Here is a 13,883-nt window from a genome sequence, read left to right as displayed (position 1 = left end):
ACCCTGCTGCCACATGCTACAACCTTCTCCACCCCGTTCACCACCTGAGACAACACTGCGCCAATGCCTGTGTTGCTAGTGGAGTGGCTGGGAATGTCACTGTGTGGTGCCGGGCCTGCGAGGCCACGGCGGGATGTATACTGTTGTGTGTACACGAGGTGCAGTACCAGCCTTAGTGGGGGCTTGGGTGAGCACTGGTTAAGTGCAGTGGCACCACGCACAGCATGCGGTGCGGGTTCCAATTGAGAGAGCGAGAGAGTGTCAGCCAGCTAGGGTTACGTTGGGGGCATGATACTCTGGCTGACCTGGGGACATGTGACCGGTTGATACTGGAGGGGGACCACCGGTGGAGGGGGCCAATGGGTGGTCACATGGTCCGGGAGGAACTGTCGAGAACCTTCGGGCAAGGGCGAGAGCGATCGAGAAGGTGGGCGGGGCGAGAGGCGAAACCAGCCCCAGCCCGGCCTGATATGAGGGAGCCCTGAGAGGGGCTCGGGGTTCTTACTGTTGGAGAGGCAGGAAATCCCCGTCAAGCTTGAAGAAGCCTCCAGCCATGCAGTCCAGGACCCAGCTTGTGGTCCGGACCAGGATAGTGGAACTGCGTCTAGTTCCGCCGTATCGTGGTTAGTTGGGTGGTCACCACCTGAGGGTATGTTGTGTTAATAGCTAATAAACGTGTTGCTCCTAAGACAACGTCTGCGACTCAGTTGGACTCACTACACTAGCGTCAGTGTCCAGGATGAATGGTAATGAAAAATCAGGGTATCTGAGGGGAGGAGCGCCCACCAGCCCATTGCGGAGCACAACGAATGCGGCCTCTTCTTCCGCTCCCCATCGAAATTTTTGGCCCTTCGCCGTCAGGGTGTGGAGGGGTTTGGCAATGGTGGTGAACCCGGGCGCAAAGCGGCGGTAGTAGGATGCAAATCCGATAAAGCTACGCACCTCACCCCCCGACTTGGGGGTTGGCCATGTGCGCACGCACGCAGTTTTATCAGGTTCTGTCGCAATACCCGACTCGCTGACGATGTGCCCAAGGTACCGAACGGACGTCCGCAACATGTGGCATTTCTGAGGTTTAAATTTGAGGTTAGCCGCTTGCATATTAAGAAAAACAGCGCGTAGCCAGACCAAGTGCTCATCAAATGTGGGGCTAAACACGATAACGTCATCCAAGTATATCAGGCAGGAGTCCCATTGGAGTCCTGCCAGGACCAACTTCATGAGCCTCTGGAACGTCGCCGGGGCCGGGTGGAGGCCCATTGTAAGCTGGTTAAACTCAAATAAACCTTGCGGCGTGCGAAAAGCAGTCTTCGGCTTTGAGCAATCATCCAAGGGCAGTTGCCAGAATCCCGAAAGCAGGTCGAGCATTGAGAAAAACCGTGCCCCTGCCAGCGCGTCCAGCGATTCATCCATACAAGGCAGGGGGTACGCGTCCGCCACAGATACTTTGTTAAGCTTCCGGAAGTCGACCCAAAAGCGTAAACTCCAGTCGTGCTTCTTCACGAGCACAATCAGAGCACCCCATGGGCTCGTTGACTGCCTGGCACACATGTTCCTTTTCAGCAGGACTCAAGTGGTAAGGGTTTTGCCGAATGGGGACAGAGTTACCTGTGTCAATGTCATGGCTCAGGAGGGTCGTGCAACCAATATCAAATTTACCCCTGCTGAAAAAGTCCCCAAACTCGAGCAACAGCGCGTGCAGCGCGGACCTCTGGGCGCCGAACAAGTTTTGATTTTCGGAGCAGAGGGCATCCGCCCAGCTGTCCTTGCCATTTAGCCCTTGGTCCGTGTCCGGCACGACCCCTACACCCCCCACTACGTTACCGTCTACCTTCGCGGCCGACTCGTGGGCGAGCACTGTGCCCACCTGTATAACTGATGTGTCCAGCCCAACATTTAGCATCTGATTGAATGGCTGCTGGTCACTCGAGACCAGCGTCTGAGCTCCTACGAGCGTCATCCCCCGGGCCGATCTGTTAGAGGGTCCCAGCACAACCCCTCCCACGGTGGCCTCCCGATTGAGCGGCTTACACAACCGCATGGGGACAAGTAATTGCGCATCGGAGGGATTGTAACCGTGACGGTAGCTAGCTCCTGGACAGTCGCGTTAACCGTATGCAGACGAGTGGGGAACAACAAAGAACGCAATGCGACGGCCTGAGGGCAATTCCAAACTTTCGATTTAAAGCTTTCATGACTGCAGGGATTCATCTTCTTGGTTCTTTTGGTAAAGTCACGTAGAAGGGAAATAATAAAATAATGAAAATAAAACATAATAAAATACAATTATCACGACGTTTTGGCCACAACGCAAGCAGCCGTCCTCAGGTGAAGAACAGGTCTGTTGGAAAGACAGCGTCTGAATGAACACCACCAAGCTTATATTTAAGCTGGGTTAGGGGAGGAAGGGCGCATTGACAAAGGAATTTGCATATCAACAGAGGAATTTAGCATATTTATGGAAAATGCAGATATGGGATTAGTCACTACTTGTGGAATGCGTAGGAGGTGGGGGGGGGGGTCTCAAAGTCATATTATGCCCGTGCATTATGTAGGATTAGCAGCAACAAAGGGAGGAGGTAGGGTTAGCAGTAATAAAGGGAAGGAATTTTAATAGTAAGGAGCTGCAGCAGCCAAACCACCACGTAAAAAAACTAAAATATAAACTACATCAATATCATAAATATACTAAATATTCTCTCCAATAAGCTGAGCTACTAACAGTAAGTCATACATTACAATTCTGTTGCAAAAAATATAATATGCCTCCAGCTAAAGTTTTTCCTTACATCACACGGATCTACCCCGTACTATATACTGCCATAGGCAAACCCAAAATTAAATTATATACTGCATTACTATATACCACCCTATACCTTAGACTATACATTGTAATATTACACTATGTATTATTCTACCCACCCTACTGTATACCACACTGCTGTATATTCAATATACAATTACGATACTATATATACATTATATTAAACATTACACTTTTATACTATTTATTATTATACAATCTGCTATAAACTATACCATTGACCGTCGCGTGAAAGATACTAAGAGGAAGCAACGAAATATGTCAATGGGAGAGTGGTGGCAGGGGACTTGCAGCGGAACAAAGACTCCATTCCCTGCGGAGAATACAAAATATATGTAGTCAATGCCAGTGAGTGGACTGCGGTCTGAAATTCACCGTAAACGTGACCACAATCAGTTAAGATCCGAAATGGTTTATTACGTCCTTCCAATGATTGCTGAGCCAGAATCCATATTCTCGGTTGAAATTGTCTCTGTGTTGGTATATGTGGATCGCCTCATGAACGAATCCCTCATCGTAGCCAGATGGCTTGCAGAGAACCTCTGTCTTGGAAAAGTCAATGTCATGTGAGCCCACTGAATTGTAACAGTGATCTGCCACGGCTGATGTGTTTGTCCTACTGTGTTTCAGGTCTGCTTTATGTTCACGGATGCGGTCTGAGACATGTCTTTTGGTTTCTCCAATGTAACTGCTACCACAGAGGCAACTTAGTTTGTAGACACCAGGGTACTGTATGTCTGGAACCACATCTTTTACAGACGGGACCAGATCACGGATTTTATGTACTGTGTTGAATCGGACCTGGATCTTGTGTTTATTCAGGATTTTAGATATATTTTTGTGACCCCCGCAATGTAAGGTAAGGTGATGGTTTTGAATGGCTCCTCAACCGGATCCTTCTTGATGGTTGGAGTGATGGCTTTGCGGATTGTGTAGTCGGAGTAACCATTAGCCTTAAGAGCTTGGCGTACGTGCTTGAGTTCACTGGCAATGTGTTCCTGGTCAGAGATGCATTGGGCTATATGGTGTAGACTCTTGATGAGGGAATTCTTCTGGGATGGATGGTGGTGGGAATCCGGTTTTAGGTGAGCATCCGTATAGGTGGCTTTCCTGTCGACAGAGTGGCTCATTGAACCATCAGGTCTCCTTTTAATTAGGACATCCAAAAAGGGTAGCTTGCCATCTTTTTCGACTTCCATGGTGAATCTGATGGCTGGGTGTATGGAATTGATGTGGTCGAGGAATCAGTCTAGAGCAGGCCGGCCATGTGGCCAGATGACAAAAGTGTCATCTACCTACCTCTTCCATAAGGTCGGGCGTAGAGTGGCAGTCTGGATGGCGTAAGTCTCAAATTTCTCCATTAAAATGTTGGCTACAACCGGAGATAGGGGGGAGCCCATTGGGGTGCCCTCAGTTTGTTTGTAGAAAGTTCCATTCCAGGTGAAGTATGTATTGGTTAAGCAGTGTCTCACCAGGTCGAGTACCTCAGCATTCAGTCCTTGATGAACCAAGCCCTCAATAATTGCGATGGTGTCAGGCACAGTAACTTTGGTGAATAATGAAACCACATCAAAACTGACAAGCAGGTCATCTGGGGACAGGGAAATTCCCTTGATTGTCGATACCAGCGAGAGCATGTTCGAGGGGCAGTGGATGACATGTTGGCTGCGGACATAATATCTCCGTCTAACAGCCCATGGGGCGCACCTGTTGTTTTGGTCAAGAAAAAAGATGGCAAATTGCGATTTTGTGTAGACTTTCGTAAATTAAATAAGGTGTCGGTGGCAGATGCGTATCCCCTGCCGCGTATGGACGACTCTCTCGATGCCTTGTCGGGGGCGAAGTTCTTTTCAACGCTAGATCTCTCTTCGGGCTTCTGGCAGCTTCCCCTCGACGAGTCCTCGCGAGAAAAGACTGCTTTCCGTACGCCGCAGGGGTTATTTCAATTTAACTGTCTTCCGATGGGGCTGAATGCGGCCCCTGCCACTTTTCAGAGGTTGATGGAGTTGGTATTAACGGGGTTGCAGTGGGAGACATGTCTTATATATTTGGACGATATTATCGTTTTCAGCCGCACATTTGACGAGCATTTATCGCACTTGGAGGCCGTGTTCACCAGGATGCGTTCTGCTAATTTGAAATTTAAGCCCAAGAAATGTCACCTGCTGCAACACTCCGTGCGTTATTTGGGGCACATCGTCAGTGCGGACGGGGTGGCCACGGATCCGGACAAAACTGCGTGCGTCCGTGACTGGCCAACCCCTGCCACGGTGGGGGATGTGCGTCGGTTTTTGGGGTTCGCCTCATATTATCGGAGGTTTGTTCCAAATTTTGCTACGATCGCGAGGCCTTTGCATCTCCTGACGGGTAAAGGACACAAATTTGCTTGGGGACCCCCAGAGGAGGCGGCGTTTCGAGGCCTACGCGATCTATTGGCTACGGCACCGACGTTGGATTATCCGGATTTTGCGCATCCCTTAATTCTGGATACGGACGCGAGTGACACGGGTATTGGGGCGGTGTTATCTCAGTCCAAAGATGGTGTAGAACGCGTGGTCGCGTATGGTAGCCAGGTTTTGTCTCCCGCTGAAACCCGCTACTGTGTCACTCGCAGGGAACTTTTGGCTATTGTTTTTTTTCTCCGCCAATTTCGACCGTATCTGTACGGTCGTTCGTTTATTGTTCGCACGGATCATGCGGCCTTGCAGTATGCTCTTAAAATGGACCAACCATCTGGCCAGCTGGCGCGATGGTTGGACACGCTGCAAGAATTTTCCTTCCAAATTCACCATCGGATGGGAGTGCGTCACGCTAATGCAGACGCACTTTCCAGGCTGCCGCAGCGATCCCCTTGCGCATGTGCGTCAGGGACGCATAGGTGTGGCCCGATTCAGCACCCCCCTCCGCCTGTCGCGCTGGCAGTCGAAGTGCCGGAAGCTCCACTTGAGCCGGGGCCGGCTGATGCGGGGTCGGCTGATGGGGGACCGGTTGATGGCATTCTACATCTCCCGAGGTCTGTGTGGATTCGGGAATAGATGTTGAATGATTCCTTGGTAACGTTACGTAAGCGGCCTGTCAAGGGGAGTGGGCGACTCTGTGCGGGCGGCATGCCGGATACCGCTCTCTGTGATGGCTTGCTGATGTGGAGGGAAGGGATGCAGGAATGCTGGCGTCTGGTTGTACCGGCATCATTGCGGTACGAATTGATTAGGACTCTGCATTGTGACACGCTTTTACATCTGGGGGTGCAGAAGACGCTATTGACGCTGCAGCGAGACTACTATTGGCACCGCATGACGACGGATGTCGTCGGGCACGTTCGCGCGTGTCCCGATTGTGCCCGCCGTAAGCCGCCTAAACATCCATATGTACCGCCGATTAATGAACAGTTGGGAACCGAGGCGAGGGGACCTGTCAAGCCTCTTCCTGATTACATTGAGGACACCGTTCGCCGAGTCACTGAGGCGCGGGTGGAGGCTCGCATGGCTACGGCCAAAAAGCCCAGGCTCGGAACGAGCAGTGTGCACGACGTTCAAAAGGGGAATGCCCTTGGAAAACGGGGGACCTGGCCTGGCTCCATTGTCCACAGGTGCGGCCAGGTACCTCTCCTAAATTACATAAGCCATGGCAATTGCCGGTTCGCCTCATCGAGGTTCCCAACCCACAGTCGGCGCGTGTTCGGTTTGGTTCTCGGCGTTGGTTCGTCCATACATCTCGGTTGAAACCATACGTGGCTCCTCGACCGGATGCGTCATCTCCTGAGGTTGCCTTGCCGGGGTCTGTTGCTGCCGACTCGCCCTTGCCTGTGCCTGCTGACTTTGCAAGAGCGCCTGTCGTGCCTTTCACAGACGAGTCGGCCGTGACGCGGCAGGGGAAAGCAGACCCAGCTCGGGGTGCGCCTACCACGGCTGCGGAACCTTTGAGGCCCGCAGCCCTTCCTACCCCGCCGCGGACAAGATTGCGGGACGCCTCTGATGCTGCGCCTTCGAAAATAGGAGACCGGGACGTTGCCAGGCCTCCAATAGCGACAGACGAACTTCAGCCTGTCGCTCTTAAAACCCTGCCACGTTCCCGCTCGGCGGGAGGGCCACCGACCGTCCGGGACGGCCCGGCGACCCGCACCCGCTCGAAATCCCTCACATTTCGTTAATTATTGTGTTGTGTTCTTGTTCTTTCCGTATATTATCGTGTGTTCTGTGTCCTTTTTCGTATTCGGTCGTGTTCGCTCGCATTGCTTATTAGAGTTGTGTTCAGCCGAGGTCGGCTGGATTTTCTCTACGGGGGAGGGTGGTGTAATGCGGGCGTAAACGACCTCCCGGAAGTGACGTCATGGGGGGAGGAGTTACGTCACGTGGGGGAGAGGGTAAGGGTCTATAAGGGTGGTAACCGGAAGCAGTCGGGAGTGATTGGGGACTGGGAAAAGTGAGAGGCCACGCAGGGCGAAGGGTGAGAGAGAGTGGCGAGGTCGCCACACACCCGAGCCACGAGGATCGGCACCGTCGGCCAACGGTGACCGACCCCGGGGCAGAAGGAGCAGCGAGGAGGCTGCAGAGAGCAGCGGGTCTGCAAGGGAGGAGTCGGCAGCAGGGGTCTGCACGACGTGACAGCGGCGGGGCTGCTAGGAGGGAGTTTGGGCTACGTGAGCGACAGCAGCCTGGGGCTGCAGAGTGGAGAGTATATCGGGGAGTACCGTGAGGGAAAAGAGATCGAACCCAAATAAAGGACACAGGACAGAGAGAAGCGTCCGAGTCTTTTATTACACTGGTGTCAAAGTGTAACGGTATGGCTAAACAACTGAGAAAAAAGAATATTCCGTCTCCGGCATCGGCTTCATCTTCCGACGACGATGACCTTCCTCCTGCGGTGGATCCGACTCTGGCAGAGGAGGAGATCCGTGCTGGGACGAGTGCGGGTCCAGGGGTCCAAGATGTCGCCGCGTCGGCGGACCAGTCTGCACCAAAGGACGCGGATTTGAGATGGAGTCAGATGGCGGAGCAACTTGAAACTCTCAAGAACGTGCTTGCACAGTTGTGTGCGCTTGTTACGCCGAGGACGGCGTCGGAAGGCGATGTTGGTGGTCCGCAGGAGCCCGGGTTGTCTTCAATGTCGACGCCATCAGCCACGCGGCATGAAGACGCCATCTTGGGCATGGCGCACGACGAAAGGCGGGAAGCCGCCATTTTGGGCCCTCCGCGACGGAAGGCCGCCATCTTGTCGACACCACGCTGCGACGCCATGTTGAACATGCCACCGGAAGAGTCAGCGGCTGGAGGGAACGCGCCAAGGCGTCGCAGTCGTCACCTAACGACTGTCAAGGAATTCTCCATCGGGGGCGATTGGAGTGCGTTCGCCTGCAAATTTTTGGCAGCGGTGCGCTCGGCGAGGTGGACTGACGCCGAGGCATTAGAAGTTCTTCCAATTCTCCTTGATGATGAGTCCGTTAGATTCTTTCGCTCTATAAAAGCCACGAAGAAGAAAACATTGCGTGGTGTGTTCGACGAAATGGCAGACGCTTACGAGCCGCCAGATGACGCTCATCGCCGGTTTGTGCAACGACAACGCACACCCGAGGAGTCTCCGGTGGCGTATAGGGGCGCGGTACTGGGGCTGGGAATGGCCGCATACCCGGAGATGGAGCCTAACCTGTTGGAACCTCTCATCCTGGGGAAGATGTTGGAGTTGTCCCGGGATCTCGGCATTCCCATGCCGGTGTGCGGTCACGAGAAGCTCACATCCCTGGCTGCGGCTAAGTGTCTGGACGCCCAGTTCAACCTGCGCCGGTGGAAGCAGGTTACGGCGTGGACGGGTGGGCCCATCGTCGAAGGGGGAGCCGTGGGTTGGGACCCCAAGAAAGCTGTTTATGTGCCGGACGACAGGATCCCGCAGGAGCTGTCGGCTGCCGCTGCTCCGTGGCCGGAGCCGCGGGCTGCGCCGTCGACACGGCCGCGTCGGGACGGGGCGCCCGCAGCAAGGCGCAACAACATCGACTGCTTCCGCTGCGGGCGTAAGGGCCATTATGCCAGGGACTGCTGGGCCCGCGTCCCGGGTCCGCCCCAGCAGGAGGCCTCGACAGCGGCCGCTCCAAGGAAGGATTCGCCAGCACAGGCAAGTCGGTGCGCACCAGACACCCGGCAAGGCTTGACACCTCACTCATCACCGTTGTCATGCGATCCGGGTGTTTTTAATAACGGGAGACCATTGACTGTGCCTTGTCGTTCGGTAACGCAGTGGCGTAAGTTGGCTCGGCGGGTCGTCGCGGCCGCTACCGGTTCGTCCACCGTAGCTGGGTCGATACAAGGGGTGGACGTACGGATTTTGGTAGATTCCGGAGCGTCCGCGACCATTATTTCGGATGTAATATTCCATCTCTTGAACATCCCACCAGAGGCCGTGAGTCCGGCTTACGCTTCCTGCGTCGCCGCGAACGGGGGTAGCATGGGCATTGTGGGCCAGGTGTACGCTACAATTGCTATCCGGGGAGTGTCGGCCTCGGGAATTGTGTTAATTTCGAGGTCTCTTGCGGTTCCTTGTTTATTAGGGACCGATTTTCTGGCCAAAATGCCCATTTTAATTAGAATTAATGAGAACTGCATTCAATTACCGGACGGCCGTAAAATTGCCTTTTTTGCCGTCGCCCTGGGGGCGACCTGCTCCTGTCGCCCAGGTGCAGGCGTTGTCCGAAGTGTCTGTTGATATTCCACCTGGCTCACAGATTCTCATTCCTTTGCGTTATCGGAAGCCTGTACCTGGTCGTCAAGGAGCGATTGGGGTTTTGTTGTCACCGTCCGCCACCATCACGGGTGGATCGGCGCTGGTTGGGGCACAAACTATTGTTAGGCCAGACCAGCAGCCGTTTTTGCAGGTGCTTAACGCGAGTGCCGAAAGCGTGTGTGTGCCGGCGGGTACCGTTGTGGCACATGCCACTACTGCGTTTACAGCTCATGATGATCTGTCCGGCCGGGGGGTTGTTGGAGGTGTTTCGGGGCCCGGAGCTGTGGATGACCGCTGGATTGCTGAATTGTGTGGGGAGAATTCAGCTCTTTCCGGGGAACAGCGTTGTGCGATTCGTAAATTGTTATCGAGCTATTCTGATGTGTTTAGTTCCGACGATTTGGACTTAGGACACACCTCGTTGCTTTACCATCATATTGACACAGGGGACGCTGCCCCTATTCGGTTGAACTCGCATCGGATGAGTCTGGCTGAGCGAGAGCATGTTCGAGGGGCAGTGGATGACATGTTGGCTGCGGACATAATATCTCCGTCTAACAGCCCATGGGGCGCACCTGTTGTTTTGGTCAAGAAAAAAGATGGCAAATTGCGATTTTGTGTAGACTTTCGTAAATTAAATAAGGTGTCGGTGGCAGATGCGTATCCCCTGCCGCGTATGGACGACTCTCTCGATGCCTTGTCGGGGGCGAAGTTCTTTTCAACGCTAGATCTCTCTTCGGGCTTCTGGCAGCTTCCCCTCGACGAGTCCTCGCGAGAAAAGACTGCTTTCCGTACGCCGCAGGGGTTATTTCAATTTAACTGTCTTCCGATGGGGCTGAATGCGGCCCCTGCCACTTTTCAGAGGTTGATGGAGTTGGTATTAACGGGGTTGCAGTGGGAGACATGTCTTATATATTTGGACGATATTATCGTTTTCAGCCGCACATTTGACGAGCATTTATCGCACTTGGAGGCCGTGTTCACCAGGATGCGTTCTGCTAATTTGAAATTTAAGCCCAAGAAATGTCACCTGCTGCAACACTCCGTGCGTTATTTGGGGCACATCGTCAGTGCGGACGGGGTGGCCACGGATCCGGACAAAACTGCGTGCGTCCGTGACTGGCCAACCCCTGCCATGGTGGGGGATGTGCGTCGGTTTTTGGGGTTCGCCTCATATTATCGGAGGTTTGTTCCAAATTTTGCTACGATCGCGAGGCCTTTGCATCTCCTGACGGGTAAAGGACACAAATTTGCTTGGGGACCCCCAGAGGAGGTGGCGTTTCGAGGTCTACGCGATCTATTGGCTACGGCACCGACGTTGGATTATCCGGATTTTGCGCATACCTTCATTCTGGATACAGACGCGAGTGACACGGGTATTGGGGCGGTGTTATCTCAGTCCAAAGATGGTGTAGAACGCGTGGTCGCGTATGGTAGCCGGGTTTTGTCTCCCGCTGAAACCCGCTACTGTGTCACTCGCAGGGAACTTTTGGCTATTGTTTTTTTTCTCCGCCAATTTCGACCGTATCTGTACGGTCGTTCGTTTATTGTTCGCACGGATCATGCGGCCTTGCAGTATGCTCTTAAAATGGACCAACCATCTGGCCAGCTGGCGCGATGGTTGGACACGCTGCAAGAATTTTCTTTCCAAATTCACCATCGAAAGGGAGTGCGTCACGCTAATGCGGACGCACTTTCCAGGCTGCCGCAGCGATCCCCTTGCGCATGTGCGTCGGGGACGCATAGGTGTGGCCCGATTCAGCACCCCCCTCCGCCTGTCGCGCTGGCAGTCGAAGTGCCGGAAGCTCCACTTGAGCCGGGACTGGCTGATGCGGGGTCGGCTGATGGGGGACCGGTTGATGGCATTCTACATCTCCCGAGGTCTGTGTGGATTCGGGAACAGATGTTGGATGATTCCATGGTAACGTTACGTAAGCGGCCTGTCAAGGGGTAGGCGACTCTGTGCGGGCGGCGTGCCGGAAACCGCTCTCCGTGATGGCTTGCTGATGTGGAGGGAAGGGATGCAGGAACGCTGGCGTCTGGTTGTACCGGCATCATTGCGGTACGAATTGATTAGGACTCTGCATTGTGACACGCTTTTACATCTGGGGGTGCAGAAGACGCTATTGACGCTGCAGCGAGACTACTATTGGCACGGCATGACGACGGATGTCGTCGGGCACGTTCGCGCGTGTCCCGATTGTGCCCGCCGTAAGCCGCCTAAACATCCATATGTACCGCCGATTAATGAACAGTTGGGAACCGAGGCGAGGGGACCTGTCAAGCCTATTCCTGATTACATTCAGGACACCGTTCGCCGAGTCACTGAGGCGCGGGTGGAGGCTCGCATGGCTACGGCCAAAGCCCAGGCTCGGAACGAGCGGTGTGCGCGACGTTCAAAAGGGGAATGCCCTTGGAAAACGGGGGACCTGGCCTGGCTCCATTGTCCACAGGTGCGGCCAGGTACCTCTCCTAAATTACATAAGCCATGGCAAGGGCCGGTTCGCCTCATCGAGGTTCCCAACCCACAGTCGGCGCGTGTTCGGTTTGGTTCTCGGCGTTGGTTCGTCCATACATCTCGGTTGAAACCATACGTGGCCCCTCGACCGGATGCGTCATCTCCTGAGGTTGCCTTGCCGGGGTCTGTTGCTGCCGACTCGCCCTTGCCTGTGCCTGCTGACTTTGCTAGAGCGCCTGTCGTGCCTTTCACAGACGAGCCGGCCGTGACGCGGCAGGGGAAAGCAGACCCAGCTCGGGGTGCGCCTACCACGGCTGCGGAACCTTTGAGGCCCGCAGCCCTTCCTACCCCGCCGCGGACACGATCGCGGGACGCCTCTGATGCTGTGCCTTCGAAAATAGGGGACCGGGACGTTGCCAGGCCTCCAATAGCGACAGACGAACTTCAGCCTGTCGCTCTTAAAACCCTGCCACGTTCCCGCTCGGCGGGAGGGCCACCGACCGTCCGAGACGGCCCGGCGACCCGCACCCGCTCGAAATCCCTCACAATTCGTTAATTATTGTGTTGTGTTCTTGTTCTTTCCGTATATTATCGTGTGTTCTGTGTCCTTTTTCGTATTCGGTCGTGTTCGCTCGCATTGCTTATTAGAGTTGTGTTCAGCCGAGGTCGGCTGGATTTTCTCTACGGGGGAGGGTGGTGTAATGCGGGCGTAAACGACCTCCCGGAAGTGACGTCATGGGGGGAGGAGTTACGTCACGTGGGGGAGAGGGTAAGGGTCTATAAGGGGGGTAACCGGAAGCATTCGGGAGTGATTGGGGACTGGGAAAAGTGAGAGGCCACGCAGGGCGAAGGGTGAGAGAGAGTGGCGAGGTCGCCACACACCCGAGCCACGAGGATCGGCACCGTCGGCCAACGGTGACCGACCCCGGGGCAGGAGGAGCAGCGAGGAGGCTGCAGAGAGCAGCGGGTCTGCAAGGGAGGAGTCGGCAGCAGGGGTCTGCACGACGTGACAGCGGCGGGGCTGCTAGGAGGGAGTTTGGGCTACGTGAGCGACAGCAGCCTGGGGCTGCAGAGTGGAGAGTATATCGGGGAGTACCGTGAGGGAAAAGAGATCGAACCCAAATAAAGGACACAGGACAGAGAGAAGCGTCCGAGTCTTTTATTAAACTGGTGTCAAAGTGTAACGGTATGGCTAAACAACTGAGAAAAAAGAATATTCCGTCTCCGGCATCGGCTTCATCTTCCGACGATGATGACCTTCCTCCTGCGGTGGAGCCGAATCTGGCAGAGGAGGAGATCCGTGCTGGGACGAGTGCGGGTCCAGGGGTCCAAGATGTCGCCGCGTCGGCGGACCAGTCTGCACCAAAGGACGCGGATTTGAGATGGAGTCAGATGGCGGAGCAACTTGAAACTCTCAAGAACGTGCTTGCACAGTTGTGTGCGCTTGTTACGCCGAGGACGGCGTCGGAAGGCGATGTTGGTGGTCCGCAGGAACCCGGGTTGTCTTCAATGTCGACGCCATCAACCACGCGGCATGAAGACGCCATCTTGGGCGTGGCGCACGACGAAAGGCGGGAAGCCGCCATTTTGGGCACTCCGCGACGGAAGGCCGCCATCTTGTCGACACCACGCTGCGACGCCATGTTGAACATGCCACCGGAAGAGTCAGCGGCTGGAGGGAACGCGCCAAGGCGTCGCAGTCGTCACCTAACGACTGTCAAGGAATTCTCCATCGGGGGCGATTGGAGTGCGTTCGCCTGCAGATTTTTGGCAGCAGTGCGCTCGGCGAGGTGGACTGACGCCGAGGCATTAGAAGTTCTTCCGACTCTCCTTGATGATAAGTCCGTGTGATTCTTTCGCTCTATAAAAGCCACGAAGAAGAAAACATTG

This window comes from Lampetra fluviatilis, chromosome 30 (assembly GCF_964198595.1).
Source record: "Lampetra fluviatilis chromosome 30, kcLamFluv1.1, whole genome shotgun sequence".
Lineage (NCBI taxonomy): Eukaryota > Metazoa > Chordata > Hyperoartia > Petromyzontiformes > Petromyzontidae > Lampetra > Lampetra fluviatilis.
This window is presented reverse-complemented; position numbering follows the sequence as displayed.